At 42.7% G+C, this 15642-nt stretch overlaps 1 long non-coding RNA gene across 4 annotated transcripts in view; it reads right to left on the bottom strand.

The window, feature by feature from the left end:
- Window positions 1-5271: 5271 nt before the first annotated feature.
- LOC103159729 overlaps window positions 5272-15642 on the bottom strand; it is a 49138-nt gene continuing 38767 nt past the window's right edge. For all 4 annotated transcript variants that reach the window (XR_004770532.1, XR_004770529.1, XR_004770530.1 and 1 more), the window contains 4 exons: window positions 13973-14094; window positions 12264-12514; window positions 12063-12179; window positions 5272-5552 (listed from right to left, as the gene is read on the bottom strand). This is a non-coding gene — a long non-coding RNA (uncharacterized LOC103159729). The remainder of the gene's footprint in view (window positions 5553-12062; window positions 12180-12263; window positions 12515-13972; window positions 14095-15642) is intronic.

Below are 15642 nucleotides of genomic sequence, written 5' to 3'. Positions count from 1 at the left end.
CTTCTCTACACTTTTCCAGAGCTATTCATTCTCTGGATGGTGGAGATGGCACCACGGCACCCCTGCATATCCTGCATACTGTGCAATAGTACTCTGCCCACACGGGCTGCTGCCTTCTGGATAGAGCCATAACCTACCTGGCACTTAGACAGGTCATCTTACTGTTGTTTTGAGGGTTATATGAGATGGTTCTCTTCCATATGTGCGTGTGTGTGTGTGTGTGTGTGTGTGTGTGTGTGTGTGTGTGTGTGTGTGTGTGTGTGTGTGTGTTCCCAACGACCCCCTGCTTCCAGACATTCTTGGTCCAGTGTATTCCTTCCCCCTTGAATATGGACTAGACCTGGTGACTTGCTTCTAATGAATAGAATATAGCACAATGAGATGATGTCACTAAGACTAGGCTAAAGAAAAGCTGTGTCCCATTTGTTTTCTTTCACTCTTTTGTTTGCTTGCTCTCATGGAATCCAGCTGCTTTGTTGTGAATTGCTCTCTGGGGAGATCTGCCTGGCAAGAAGCTGTCATCTTCTGCCAATAGCCATATGAGTGGGAGTAGTTATTCCTGGGAGACAAGTCTTGAGATGTTTATAGCCCTGACCAATGTCTAGCTTGAGGCCTTGTGGAAGATCCTAAGTAAAAGTTCTCAGCCGATCCAAGTTCAAGCACCTAGACCACAGAAACCTGAAAGTGGTGTTTGTGTCTCAGGGTTGATTATACAGCCATGCTTCCATACAGCTCCTTCTGGATGAGAGGGCATACCAGAAAATTCTTTAGTCTTGATCCCCATGCTGTGTTTCTCTGGTTGTTATAAAATGACAAATTACAGCCAATGATGCATAGAATAGCATCAGACTAGATAATATTGTCCACATAGCCCTGAATGAGAGTGTCTATTGGAATATTCTAAGGAAAGAAATTTCCATGAACAAAACAGGCATCTTTTCCTATGAAGACAAACCTTTCCTTTTCCATAACAGGAAAGATTCATTGTAAGCATCCTGCTATCTGAAAGTTGCAGGTCTTTTAAGGAATGATCTTCCAGTAGAGGTTTATATTGGCTTTTTCCCAGGATGGTCTTGGTAATTGTGAAAGCCAGGTCAGTCTTGGTGAGGGGATGCCTTTTTTTTTTTTTAACAGATGTATGCACTTTATCCTTGTTTCTGTAACCACACATGGACCTAGTACAAGGTTAACTCAAAGAGACCTGCATAGTGCTCTGTTGTGTATGTACTAAAAAGAGACCAGTTTTATTCAGACACATCACCCTGACCATCTGATTGAAGCTTTATCTGTAACCAGTGCTCTTGTTGGCAAACTTGGGGGGGGGTCATAATCTGTGACCCAAGTAAGGTCTGGCCACCTGTCCTCCATAAGCCAAATTAAAAGTGGGCCAAATTAAAAGTGGAAAATAGAAAAAAAGGAGGTTTATTTAATGTGGCCACATTGGGAAGAAGGACAAAGAGGATATCCCAAGTCCATCTTCAGAGTCCTGAAGTAAAACCAAAGCTTAAATAGAGGGCTGAATATATGCATGCTTAAGCAGGGCAAGTCGAGATGAGTCCTGCCCTCCCACTGACCCATCTTCTCTGGGATTCAGCATTATCCTATAAGATGGCATGACAAGCTGTTAGAACTATGTGAAATCTCTTTCTGGAGACTTTTCCTTCTCCCATCAAGAGACTCCTGGGGAAATTCTCATTTTGAGAGGTCTATTGCTTCAACTGTATGAGATATCAGATTGAGAGAGACACATGTCTGTTTATAATATCTTCATTTTAGCCAAGCCAGTTATGCTCTCAGAGATAAGTATCTTCACATAGATATCTTCATACTCAGTGTCCATTTCCAGAGCTACATCTCTGTATTTCTCTCCAGACTTCCTTGTCACCAGGTTTTCAGTGCTGTTTATTCAAAGCTCTTCAATTCCAAAAGCTCTACCCACTTGGAGGACTGGCCATCTCTACCATCTGCTGGGATCACTGCTGAGCAGATCTACAGGTGAGGGTCAGCATTCCTGGTTGATTCTAGAATATTCTGTAGACCCAGACATAAACTGATCTGTAACATCATACCTTTTAAACTAGCCATTAGAGACTCATCAGGAAGCCTTCGGGAAGTAAGAATAAGTGACCTGGGACGTTGAGTCACTTTCTTATATAGGCTCTGTCTTGCAGATCTCAGAGACTTTTTAATGCTCTGTTTATGCTCTTGGTTGGACATACAACACTTTCATTTGCTATCTGTGCTGTGTATACTCATTAGAGTGGATAACCAGGCCACACCACAGTCTTTGTCACCAGCATTGCCAAGAGACTATGTCAAGAGTGACTAAAGACTGAAGGCCATTGATTACAAAATCTGTACTCTCTGGTTCATTCCATCCCATCCCATGCTGCACCTAGTAATTTATATAATCATGAGGTCATTACAAACCATAACAACCAGTGCTGCTCACATAATAAGCCCATATCTGCTAAATGAACATGTGAGCAGTCCAAGTCCAGAATCCCACTTTTAGGGATTTCTTAGGCTGTTTCTGGTTCCATTTGCTATTAGGGTCATGAACAAAGACAAATGATACTTTGACAAGAGGAGTTGAAGAGAGCCCAATGAGTCATATGCACAAAGATGTAACTGGAATAGTAAAGCACTGTGAATAAGCCACAACCACTCTGAGCCTAAAGGGCTGAGAGAATGGCGATGCCCCAAGAACCCAGTGAACTTCTAGCTGGAAAGCACAACCTGCCTCAGTCAAAGAGAACAGAGACTACTATCCTGAACCCTGGCAAGGAGGAAGTTGGAGCTATGTGCACTCTGACCTTACTCTCATGATATCCTCCAATTTATTCCCTTGTCTACCATCAGCCAAACCCCATCAGAAGTTAGGAGGTAATAAAGGCAGGCAAGAGACACCAGCTTTGAGGGTCATGGCATAAGTGGAGAAGGATGACAGGCAGAGATGGAGGGGCAAATGGAGACTACTCTGTGCATTTCTCATGCCGCTAAAGAGAAGCACATATTCTCTAATGCACAGGTGTAAAATGGATCTAAAGGGTGGAAGGCTCCATTTCTATGGCTTCTTTTATTAGAGTGTCAGTCTCTTCATTTGTTCAGGGAAAAAACAACTTGGACCCTGAGCTTGCTAACTGTCTTACTAGGAATGTCAACACAGGTAGAAGGGTACAAAAGATGGGTGCAGACCATGATTTTTGTTTTAACATTATAAAGGTGTGGTTGCAACAGTTGAACCTCTTAGTAAAAATTACTTCTTAAATTGCACTATGAAATAGAATATAATGCTTTTTTTTCTATTTTCTTTCTAGAGATAGACCATGACCAAAAGCAATGTGGAAGGAAAGGGTTTATTTTGGCTTACAGTTTGTAGTCCATCATAAAGGGTAGAAACTGAAGGAGAGGACATAGAGGGGTGCTGCTTACTGAATTGCTCCTCATGGCTTGCTCAGACTGCTGCTTTATAGAAGCCATGACTTCTTGCCCAGGGATGGCACTGCCCACAGTGAGCTGGGCCCTCTCACATCTGTCATTAATAAAGACTATACCCCCACAGTCCACAATACCCTACAGATAACCCCTGGGTAAATCTGAGATATGCAATTTTTTCAGTTTATATTCTCTCTCCTCTGGTATATCTAGGTTTATGTCCAGTTGACAAAAACCAACCAGCACAATGTTATAATGAATTATCGCAGTGAAAAACATTATGGAGATTTAGTGTAAGCACTGACTCTTTTTCCATGTGGGGAGATATGATATTCAGATCTACCATTAGGTGGACTGAGATAGAGAAGTTTGAGAAACACTAGATGGCTGCAAGGGCTCCTCCATGACTGATATGTGAACTTTATAGATTCAAACTTCTGCCCCTTGAGTTCTATTCTCTAAGAACCTAGATTTATTATTTTTAAAAATAAGCCCTTAGCCAAACAGAGGTTTAACTATAAAGTTCTCTTAAAAATGTGTCTGAGTTCATGAGTCCCTCACAATTCAGAGCCCTGCCCATAAATATCTAAAAGGGAGGCAGTACTGGCCTGAATTGGCATCCTAGCAATCAATTTCTGCCTGGAGGGCTGCAAGTTTCACTGAGGGCCAAGAACTGGGCCAGAGAGTTGTCAGAGAGAGAGGAAAGAAGTTACTGGCAGTTAGGAGTGTCAGCACAAAGCAAAAAAAAAAAAAAATTAACATAATGAGAATTAGAGGCAGGGGTAGAGAAGAGCTTGGCAGTGGATCATGGGACTGTTGTAAAGGCCAGGAGGTGGAGAGTTTTATTTTATGATGAATATTAAACTTTTTGTTGCTTCTGTTGAGCAAAAGGAAATAGACCTGGTCCATCTGTTCTACCATTATTTATTGGCTTTGTGTCAGGCTAATAAAACCACCTAGATCAAGACAGATGAGTCCCTTAACTTGAAGGCATTTACATTCTTGTTAGGGAAAAAAGTTAAAAGCAAACAAAATAGGAAGAAGTTTGGTTTAACAGTTAAAATACTATATGCACTGTGAATAAATGACACTATAGGATACAGGGATTAGAAATCTTTCCCTACATAAACCAGATGATGAATGTTTTCAACTAGCAGATGGTACAGTCTCTGTGTCTATGCCTCATACATAATATTCAGCCAGCTCTTGCAGCACAAAAGAATCTATAGACAATAGGTTTCATCCACTAGCCATAATAAAACAAGGTAAATGAAAGTGGGGAGACTAACTCACAAGGTACCCTGAGGACATATATGATGAGAAAGGGACAATCATAGGTTGCCTTGGGGATGAACATTCCTGGTAGGACAAAAAGTTCTTGCAAAAAGTCTTTAGTTGATATGGCTCAGCCTATTCCAGAAAGAGAGAGACAGAAAGAAAGCTGGTGCATCTGGAGTGTATTAACTAAGTGTGAGGTAATGTCACAGGATAGGATGCCACTTTGTCTTGATGTTTCTACAAAGTACGATGGGGAAGCTGCTGAAGGGTTCTAAGAAGCCTGATGGTCAGAGAGGACCATTGCTTGTTAGAAAGAGTAAGAAAATAACAATTAATAAACAAAAATTGTTGTTTCTTGCAGCCAGTGCTTGACACAGCACTAGTTAGTGCCTTCTTGTGTACTGAATGATAAAGCACTTTGTTTCCAAAGGGCCAAGTCCTGGAACAGGAGGGAACACAGAAACTATCTAGCACATAGTTTACATGTGACTACATCGAAACCAAGAGAGGTTAAACCTTTGCCCATGATCACTCAACAAGATGGCAGTGGAATAGGGTTGGAGAATGAAGAGGTTGGACCTGATAACAAGGCATCCATGGACAAAAAGATGGGATGATTCTGGATCCACTATGGTTGATGTCTTAGCTGCATCCATATTGAGACCAGCCCCATATGTTCTTTCTGTGAGTGTTTTGCAGGAAGACAGGCTGTGAGAAAATTTGAGCAGCCAAGACTTCCAGACTATGAAGTTCAGCAGGGACCTGGAATACACAGAAGGAGTCTTGATCATGAGCATTCTTCCACTGGCTGAAGAACCATGGTCCCAGGCAGATATCTTTGGTAGAGAATGAGACAAAAATCATCAGGTACAAAGTAGAAATGGCAAGAGCTTTCTTGAGAACATTTGGCACAATACTCAGAAATACCAGAGGGACACTAAGAGCTAATGTATATGACAGCTGTTGTACATGATTTACAGAACCAGGGGTTTATTACTGCCAACAGTATCCCATCTTTGTAACTCTGTCCCATGTGTTGTCAGGATAAGCAAGCCATGTTTCAAATTCATATTTGAATATATAGACCTTGAGTGCCTATCTACTGCCTCTTACAAGACACTGGTTATTCTCAAAGAAGTACAAATAACATTAGTGAGGTCCAAGTCTGTGCCAAAAGCAAGCTTGGGCAACCTAGCACACTGGTATGGGTAGGATGGAGAGAGATGGAGCACATCCTTTATATGGAATATAGCTGGGCTTGGCAGCAGGCAGACCTTATTCAAGGGTGCAAAATCAGATATCAAGAGATGGGGCTTCTCTTCAAGCAAAGAAGTAGGGCCTCATGAAGTTAAGAATTTACAGCCTCAACATCTAGGGTAATTTTCTAATCCTCAGACAGGACCCAAATTCTCTCCTCTTCAACAACAAAGCTATGGGGTTCTAATTATAGAAGAAAACAATGCAGTGGTATGTAATTTACAAACTGCGAGGCTCCTACATAGATTCCATTTCTAGTGACCAACTGGAAAACATCTCTCATTCTGCATGTACATATTTGAAATCCGGCCATTGGTTTACAATTCCACTACCCAGGGAGAATTTGCAGGAGAATCATTCCAAACAATGACAGAGACATGTTTTGGGGAGAATGTCAACTTGCATTTTGCAGAAAGGCGTTAACCTCCATGGTTAATGATCCCATCACCTTCAGCCACAGGGAAATTTGAGTCATGTGTTCTTTCTCTAGAATATTCAATTATAGCTTTGGGGCCTTGTGATCATGGAAAGGATGAAACTTTGGGTCATCTATAAATAAAATAACTCGAATTTCCAAGAGAGTGCAGGTCCTTCATGACTGCTTCTAGTGGCTTCGCTTCTAGCAGAAATTGTGACTCTTTTATATGTGTGTATATGTGTAACCATGTTTGTATATTTATGTACATATATGCATGTGCTTGCTAAGGCCAGAGGTCAATTTTGGGTGCCATTCCTGTGTGAGGCCCTGGAATCTTCCTGTCTCTGTCTCCCCAGGCAACACCATGCCTGGATTATTTTTTACATGGGTTTGGGCGACTCAAAGCTCGTGTTCTCATGCTTTCAGGACAAGAACTTTACTGACTGAGCCATCGCCCCCGCCTCCAACAGGAATTTCTAACTATGACAAAAGACTCTTCCCTATGAAGAGAGCTCAAAGTTACCTATGAATTCAAATCACTTTCACTAGATAGAATATAAGCTCACGGGTCAAAGTGTGCTAGGAAGACATGAAAACCAACCACAAGAGACATTGGAATATGATCTTCACAGTGGGATTTCTGGCTCCTATAGTAAAAGACCTAGACATGAGTTTTATACCTGACACCATTCATCCCCTTGGAGATGGGAACTGCTCACTTGTGAGGATAAGTCTCACTAGCCCCAGGTCTCGGCCATGACAATGGTCAGAGAGCCTAGGGAGATAACATTCACATTCCTGGGAGCATGTACACTAGCAAAAGGAGAAAACTTTGAAACAACAGGAAGTCTATTTATGAAACATTTACTTCCCTTGCAAATTGGTGGCTACAAAATAATGTTCATGCAGACAATGGATAGCTTAGGCTCACTGCCAACCGCTCAGTATGTTTTAAGAGTTGTTCTCTTCAAGAACTAGTCCACATATAGAAGCTGGAATTTACTCTTCAATCTTCTCTTACAGCAATGTTATGGGTGAGCCTTAGGCTGTGCACACCCAGCCACTCAACACTTCAACTGGCCTGAGGACAATATGGGAGAGGGCAGCACTCTGGCAGAGCCACCCATTTCCACGTGGAGCAGTGGCACATCTTTTCATCAGGTCCCTAGTGGGGTTAAAGCAGGACATCTTAACCAGGCTGGAGCACTGAAATCAACACGAGTCCCATTGGTATTCTCAGAGAAGTAGAAGATGGCTTTGTCGTGTTTCTGATATGTAGGGGGGCCAGCACCCTCTATCTTATGCAGAATCCATGGTTCTGTCTGAACAGTTGCAATGGACTCTATCTTAAACAGCCAAGAACTGGATATAACCCATTTGGACATATGATAAAATCCAGGAGTTACATGAATCTTAGAAGTAAAATATGAGGCAGCACTAGAATCTCATACCTGTATTGGGCACTTGGTTGTGAATCGTTTTTTATTCTTTTTTAGTTATCAGAGGTATTATGTGGAAACATTTGAAAATTCCAGGCCTAAGGTGCAGGCATAAGAAAAAGGAGAAAGAAAGAGAGAGAGGGGAGGAAGGAAGGAAGGAAGGAAGGAAGGAAGGAAGGAAGGAAGGAAGGAAGGAAGGAGGGAAGGAAGAAGAAAAGGAAGGGTAGAGAGTAAGCAGGAAAGAGAAAGAGGGTACAGACGGAAAGCAAATGAGTAAATGAAATCTGTGTGCACAAAACTTCTTGCCTTCAAAAGGCCAAGACACACATTTATTTCAATGATCCTCAAATAGAAGTTGGGACCTCCCCCTACATACAGTTGTTGAATTTGAGTTTGCACGGAGAGTTTGCACTATTTCCTAAGAGCATGTAGCTGGAAGGCTGAAGAGGTAAGTATGGAGACAAGCCATCTCTGGCAAGTCTCCTGCCTCCCCTACCCTGTCCCACAGTGGAGCAAGGGCTCTGTCATCTGGGCATCTTGCTCCTTAAGAGTAAAGGAAACAAAAGCTGGGAGAGCAAGGACCCCTGCCACTCCGCTCAGTGATGTTTCTCTTAGTGTCCCCCTGTTCCCCACAAACCTCACACACGAATCCCTGACAGACTCTGAGAGCTGTTGTTCTGGCCCAGGGACCAGCATCTTCCTCCCATAGACAGCAGACTCCTCAGTAGTGTAGATAGCTGTTGGGCAGAAGCAGTTTGTGTCCCCAGGGGCTGTTGGCTTTGGTTGGCTCAGGCCTGCTTCTCCTTCTCCCCTGCCCTGCCCTCTCACTGTGCAGTGACACTCAACTCAGATTTCACATACACACTGGGCATGACTGGGAGTGACACATTCCAAGAATGACCTGGGAATGGGAGCCAGACTGCTGAGGAAACAGCACCTCCATTTGGAAGCTTGTGCCAGGCCCCATGGCCTAAGATCACAGGGCAGCTGGGTCACTGAGAACCTGCGGCCAGAGCTTCCTATCAAGAAAAACTAGAATCCAGCTGTCTTTGTTTGTTCAGGCGGCCATAGAGTTGACCATTATTTGAGGAGTTTATTAATAACAGAAGTTTATTTCCCACAGTGATGAAGCCTGAAAAGTCCAAAATAAAGGTCCACTATTTTGGTGACACGAAAATCTACTTTTTCGGTTTCTTTTTAGTGTTTATAGTGTGGTATGATGTGTGTGTTGAGTATGTTGTGTATGTATGTGGTGCATGTGTGTGTGGTGCAAGTATGTGTGTGTTGTATGTGTGTTGTATGATACATATGTGTGGTGGGGTGTCTGTGAGGCATGTGTGTGTGTTGTATCTGTGCATGTGTGAGTGGAAATGTGTGTGTGTACATATGGCACAGATTGTGTGTTGTATGTATGTATGTGTGTATGCATGGGTGTCTTGTGTGGGTGTGGTATGATATGTGTGTGTGTGTGTGTGTGTCTGTGTCTGTGTGTGTGTGTGGTATGATATACATATGTGGCATGTTATGTGTGTGACACATAGTGTGATGTGTATGTGTTGTACATGTGTGTATATGTGTGAGCATGCGTGGTATGTGTGGTGTGATACGTGTATGTGATGTGCTGTGTGTTTATGTATGTGTGTATACATGTTTCAGTGAGTGTGCATGTACATATGAAGGCCTGAGGTTGATGATGGAAATCATCATCCCTGCTGTTCCATCTTATTTATCAAAGCAGGTCTCTCAGTCAAACCCAGAGCTTGTCAGTAAGGTTAGTCTTGCTAGCCAGCTTGGTCTGGGGAGCCTCAGTCTTCCCATGCTGGAAGTACAGGCAGGCTACCAGGCCCACTGCCATTTGTGTAGGTTCTGACGATTCAGCTCTGGTCCTCACACTGGTATGGCAAGCATTTACACAAATGAGCCATCTCCCAGCCCAGGGCTCACAGTTGGATCTGCTTCAAAGGAAAAATGATCCCTCCTTTTTAAGTACAACAATCTCATACACAAGAGCTATACTCAAGTCTTTCAAAAGGTTCCATCATGTTGGACATGGGTGTCTTACTATATGAATTTTGGGAGGCACAAACATTCAGGCCATTGCACCAATGTGCTTTTAGGTAGATTGGAGAAAATAGAGACGGTTATGGTAAGGATGACCTAAAAGAGCTCTTCATTGCTCTCATTGACAGTCCTGTGTTTCAAGCTGTCTTTTGAGCATTCTGCATGCTCATTTAATATTCACAAGAACCATGAGACAAGTATTGTTACTGTGTCCATTTTTCAGGCAGAGACCTTGAACTAACAGTATTGCAGACAGGAATGTTGCTTTGTTTTTGACATGCCGACAATTGAATTTGGGGTTTTGTGCATAGTGGGCAAATCCCCTACCACTGGGCTAGATCCACAGCCTCTTTTTGCTTTTTTAATTTTGAGACAGGGTCACCCAAAGTTGCATAGAATAGCCTCAAACTTGTTCTATAACGTGGGTTATAGAACTAGTGGTCTTCTTCAGTCTCCTGAGCATTTGGGGTACAGGCCTATAACAAAAGGCCTGGGGAAGGGTCATTTGGCCAAAATCACAAAGTAAAACCCTGACAGAACAGAGCCTCAGGGGTGTAAACTACAAAAGCCAGATTCATCCAATGCCCTGCCTTTTGAGTTCTAGTTGTCTCACAAATAAAACAGAACTTCCAGAATAGGATAGTACAGATGTGGAAGATCATGTCTTCCTCTTTTGGTACCACTATCTCCTTCCAAGCAATCTGTTTCTGCTGCTGAGCTATGTCCTCCAGATCAGCTGGCTTTCAAGCTTCTGGATAATTCTCCCATCTCTGCCTCGCACCTCACTGAGTAGATTACAGATAAACACTATAGCATCCAGCTTTTTTGAAGGCATTCTGGGGGAATGAACTCAGGCCACAAGGCTTACATGGCAAGTGCTTTTACCTGCTGGGCCATTTCCCTGGCTCCAGATCAATTTTAAAGCTGGGGTGCTTGGGATACAGTATCCCACAAGCTGTCATTGAAGTAACCCTTTCAGCCTTTCTTCCTTGTACCTGCAACTGTAGGAACCAACGAGAATCCACTGTGCCTTAGCCAGGAGACCCACCAGAGTGGTAGATACTATGATGGACTTTCTTAGCCAATGATGACCATGTCTTTGTTCCTGGCCTTCTCGGTTTGACTTCTTCTCTTAGATGAATTCTGTCCCTGAATGTACGTGGTCTTTTAAGAGCTCTGTCTCCTTAAAGTTTCCTACTAATAACTGAGTTCCAACAGTAAACACAACATCAGTTCAATCTCAGGCCCTCCCCCTCTTCACCCTGCATGATGGAGACAGCTGTATAATTAATGTTGTATAACAAACCACCCCCAAATTAAGCAATTTAAGCAACAACCATTCTTTTTTCCTCAAAGATTTTCTTCATGATTCTACTGGTCACCAGGTGGTTCTGCTAATCTGGGTGGAGCTTGGCTGATGTCAGCTGGACTCACTCATGTGCTTGTGGTTAATTTGTTAGGTGACTGGAGTAACTGGTATAGGATGGCGGCGTCTTGATGACTAAGCTATTTCTATGAATCACTGATTTACCTCCAGCAGGGCCAGCCGGGACAGGCATGGTCTCACAGGGAAGGCAAAGGTCAAGAAGGAAAAGGATTTTTGAAGCTTTTTCTGGTGTCAGAACAATTTACATAACTAACAGAAGAATCAGTGTGGGAAGGTGCTACCAAAGGGGACAATGAAAAGCTGGGATCACCATGTATCTATCCGTGCACCTATCTGGAATCACTGTGTATCTCTCTACCACACAGTGGAAGTAATGTCGCTCCACTAGTGGAAAAACTGTGAAAGGGCCTGAAACCCACCCAAGCCCACTCTTATGATGAAGCAAGTGCCATGTCAGTGACATTTGTCCCTCAGATGAAAATGCCCCAGCCAAATTTCCTCTCCTAAGGGGCATTGCTTAGACAGTCACCTAGGCTGCCCCCAAGTGCCTCAGCAGAGGCAAAATTTCAAAATGAAAAATTTCTCTGGATATCCCAAACTACCTCTAACATTTCCAGTCACTCTTCCCTTGGTGACATGAAAGTATTTCCTTTGTGCCCATAGGCACAGATAGGTGCGTCCCCACTGTCTGTAGTCTCTGGTCTAGCTGGAGCTCAACACATGTCCACTTGTCTTTATTCCCACAGCAGCTGTTATCATCTGATAGTTTTGCACTGGTACATACCCAGAGTGGAGTGAGAATTCATTCTTTGTGCTTCCAGAATCTCATTCTCCGTCTGCATCCAGCTGTGACTCTTAGTCAGCTGTGACTCTCCAGTGAAAGCAAGTTCTCACCCACCACCTCAGCAGAGATAATATGTAGAAAGTTCAGGGCACTGTTTCTTTCTAAGGGCATATTCTCCCCCAGATCATCAATCCTGCTTACCTTGAACTTGCTCAGTCCTTCTTGAGATTTGATGCTCTCAGATGGAGTCAACAACGCTGCAGGAGTTTCTGCAGTAGAAGTAAAGGGCAAGCTGGCTACCGCCTTTGGGGATCATCTCAGTTGAAGAGGTCTGATAAGAAGGTGGTTGGTTTTTCACATTTTTGGTGAGATTCCCTACTTCTAGGATGAATGATGGGATTTTAATGTCCTCTGCTCCCCAGATGGGCTGATAAAGCCCTGCTCTCTATATCCTGTATACAAGACAAAAGAAAACACCAAACATCCTTATAACTCCAGATGTCATCTCATGGCCCTTCTGTTTACAATATCTCATCTAATCACTCCACTTAGTTAGAACTGACAACTGAAATGAGAAAATTTACTATTTACTATCTTGGATCAGAATGGACCCAGGAGCAAGTAAGTGTTGTTACTGTTGAATTGTGCTTCTCTCAGGGTTTGAAATCCAACCCCAAAACCTCAGAATGTGAACTGATTTGGGAAGGAAAGTCTTTGTAAACGGAGTTAGTTATAATGCTATAGATAAGATATTATAAAAACAGGGTAGATCCTTAATTGGTATCTTAGTAAAAGGGGAAATTTGGATTCAGATGCAGAGTAGAAAACGCCATGAGAATCCAAAGTCAGATTTCTCCAAGACAAGGACTCTGTCAGAGATGGCCAAAAATTTGGAAGCAAGGTGACATGCATGAATTGATCCTTCCTGCCAGCCCTTAGAAGAAAACAAACTCCTGACACTTAGATCTGTGGCATTCTAACTTCCAGAACCAAGTGACAATAGATTTCTACTGTTCAGCACTGTGGTACTTTGCTATGGCAGCGATAGGAAACACATACATAGGTCAAAGAGAATCTTGCCCATAGAGTACAGACTAATTCTAGAAAGTTCAAAAAGTCAGGGAATTTGTAAACAGAAATGCAACTTGGAGAGTATGTAGACTGCTTCTCTTTCCCTAGTCACAAACCTATGTCACAATTAAAGAGGGCAAAGGCTGGAGAAGTCACAGGGCTTAATCAATGAGCCAGCTGAGGTCAGAGCCAAGACTTAGCTGAATTCTGATAACTGCCTTCTCATATCCTATTTTCACATACACTAGTCATTTTTCTTACTCATCTACCTCTTTTTAAAGCTTTCCATGATGTATTAAATAAAAGAGCTTTGTCACTGAAATCTAACATGGTGCTGTACACACCACAAGTGTCTCATGATGTTTATTATGATAATATTTCTAAAGTGCACCACAGGGTAATATTTATATTATCTGTTTTTAAACGTGGTGTTTTTTCTAAAGCAACTTCTAGAGAAAGAACAGAAGGCAAGCCTCTATGTGTCAGGCTGTGGACAGCAACTCCCAGTTGACTGAAGTTATCAGTCTGGTCCACAGTCAGCCAGGCCAAGCAGCCTCCTGCTGACAATGAGCAAGGGACTCAGGAGGAAGCCACTGAGTGAGGTCTGACAGCCACCCACGAGCTGGGGCCATCTCCTAGAAGCTCTAAGTGTATTTCCTTCCCAGTGTCATATATGTCATATGTGTCTTAAGGCAGGGACCATCTAATTTATTTCTATGATCTTCATATTCTTGGCAGATGCCTAGCGAAAGTGTGGTAGCTTCGGGAAACCTCCTGTGTAGTTGCTTAGCTGCTAAGCAAAAAGGATTTATGAAGTGATAGATTATTTAAAAATATACCTTTGTGTTTGGGTCAGGGAAGCTCAGGCTTTGTTATTTGTGATTCTTCTTTTCCAAAGTTGGTATGAATGTTGAAAAGAAATCACTATCCAGCTTGCATGTTCCACCACATGAAATGCCAGCTGGAAGTTTGAGAACAAAAGCTTCAATCAATCTGGTTTCTATAGGAAAATTCCCCATCAAGCATAGCTATAGTATAAATTTTACTTTGTGCATGGCATGATTTTCTCAAATAAAGGCATATAAAAGCTTGGGGTGAGTCACATTTGATAGCTACATTTGAAAATTCTGATTTTATTTGTTTATGAGCTGCCTTCTCTGTACCCACACCAGAATCACTAGTCTGTCCCAAATCCAATCTCAGAGAGACACTTGCACAGGAGTTTTTCATATGGTCCTTGGAATTTGTGTCCATCATTTGTAGATTGTGCAGTCTGTTTCACTATAGGAAAGTCTTATTCATGGGTTGTAAGATCTTAGTGTTTGGAAAGAGGCAGAAATGCTTTTGCTCTTGCTTCCTCCAAAGCACTTGATTGCTATTGACTCACAAATGCATTGTCATCTACCACTCACAACGTATACTCCACAGTAAGACACAGACTTCGATGTCAAGACTTAAAAACATTTTGGTTGCATGTATGTCACAGTTGGAATTGTGTAGCAATGCAAACTTTATTTCTAACCCAAAATCTCCATGTAACATTTGAGGGTCTCTGGCAGAAGGGTTTGCTTCCAGAGGCGATGTGGGAGCAAGGATTGCAATGGGAGGTTTCTGAGAAAGATGTTCACTGGCTCCAAGCTTCAGTTTACACCATTGGTACGTGTGCATCATAGAGCAATTTGGATTCTTTGGGGAGAATTAGGTAACACATATGGTTGGAAATTGTAAGAAAAATGGAGACACGCCTTCAACATTGTGGTTAAAAGCTAGAAACCACAGCCTCTCTGTTCTTTAATGCTTAATAAGAAAATCCTTTCCCGGCTCTATGAATAATTATTTGGAAACAGCAGCAGGAGATGAGGCCTTTCCGTTATATGCAGTTCAAATACCTATCGAGTGCATTCACTCCCTCTCTGCTGTTTGAAACCTTCGTGCCAAAATAGTTGCTGGGAGAAGTCATGGAGCCTGCAGATAGAAATAGCCCTGCCGGCTGGGAGAAAGAGGATCTTGGAGGGCCCTCTTCTCATCCTCTTACACATAGTGAGGAGGCATTTTTGCATCTCTGCCAGTTGCTATGGAGACTGAATAGGGAACACATGTAAATACTCAGCATGCGTGAGACACACCGAGGTCCTCCTGCAATGTGGTTCCTCTTCTCCTTGGCTCTTCCTCTTATGGCTTTGAGCTACAGTTTGCAACCTCATCTGTAGGCTCTGTGGTTTCATGCCCCAGACTCGTGCACAGCTCACTTTTAAGGAACTTGTCTACCGTAAGGGACTGAGAAACATCTATATTACAGCCATGAGACCAGGATTTGAAATGCCTTTTGGCTATATTTTTGGCACTGTTTTTTGTTACTCCATCTCCCCCAGGCTCCATCTTCTCATCTGGAAAACAGGGGAAAGCAAGCCTTCTTTATATGGGGGTCTGGGCATACAAGAGGCACATGTGTGGGGAGGAGAATGGGGTGGGATTTGACAGGCTGGGTAAAGATGAAAGGACAGGAATA

This window comes from Cricetulus griseus, chromosome 6 (assembly GCF_003668045.3).
Source record: "Cricetulus griseus strain 17A/GY chromosome 6, alternate assembly CriGri-PICRH-1.0, whole genome shotgun sequence".
Classification (NCBI taxonomy): Eukaryota; Metazoa; Chordata; class Mammalia; order Rodentia; family Cricetidae; genus Cricetulus; species Cricetulus griseus.
The sequence above is the reverse complement of the archived record's forward strand: the minus strand, read 5'-3'. Positions and strand labels throughout refer to the sequence as shown.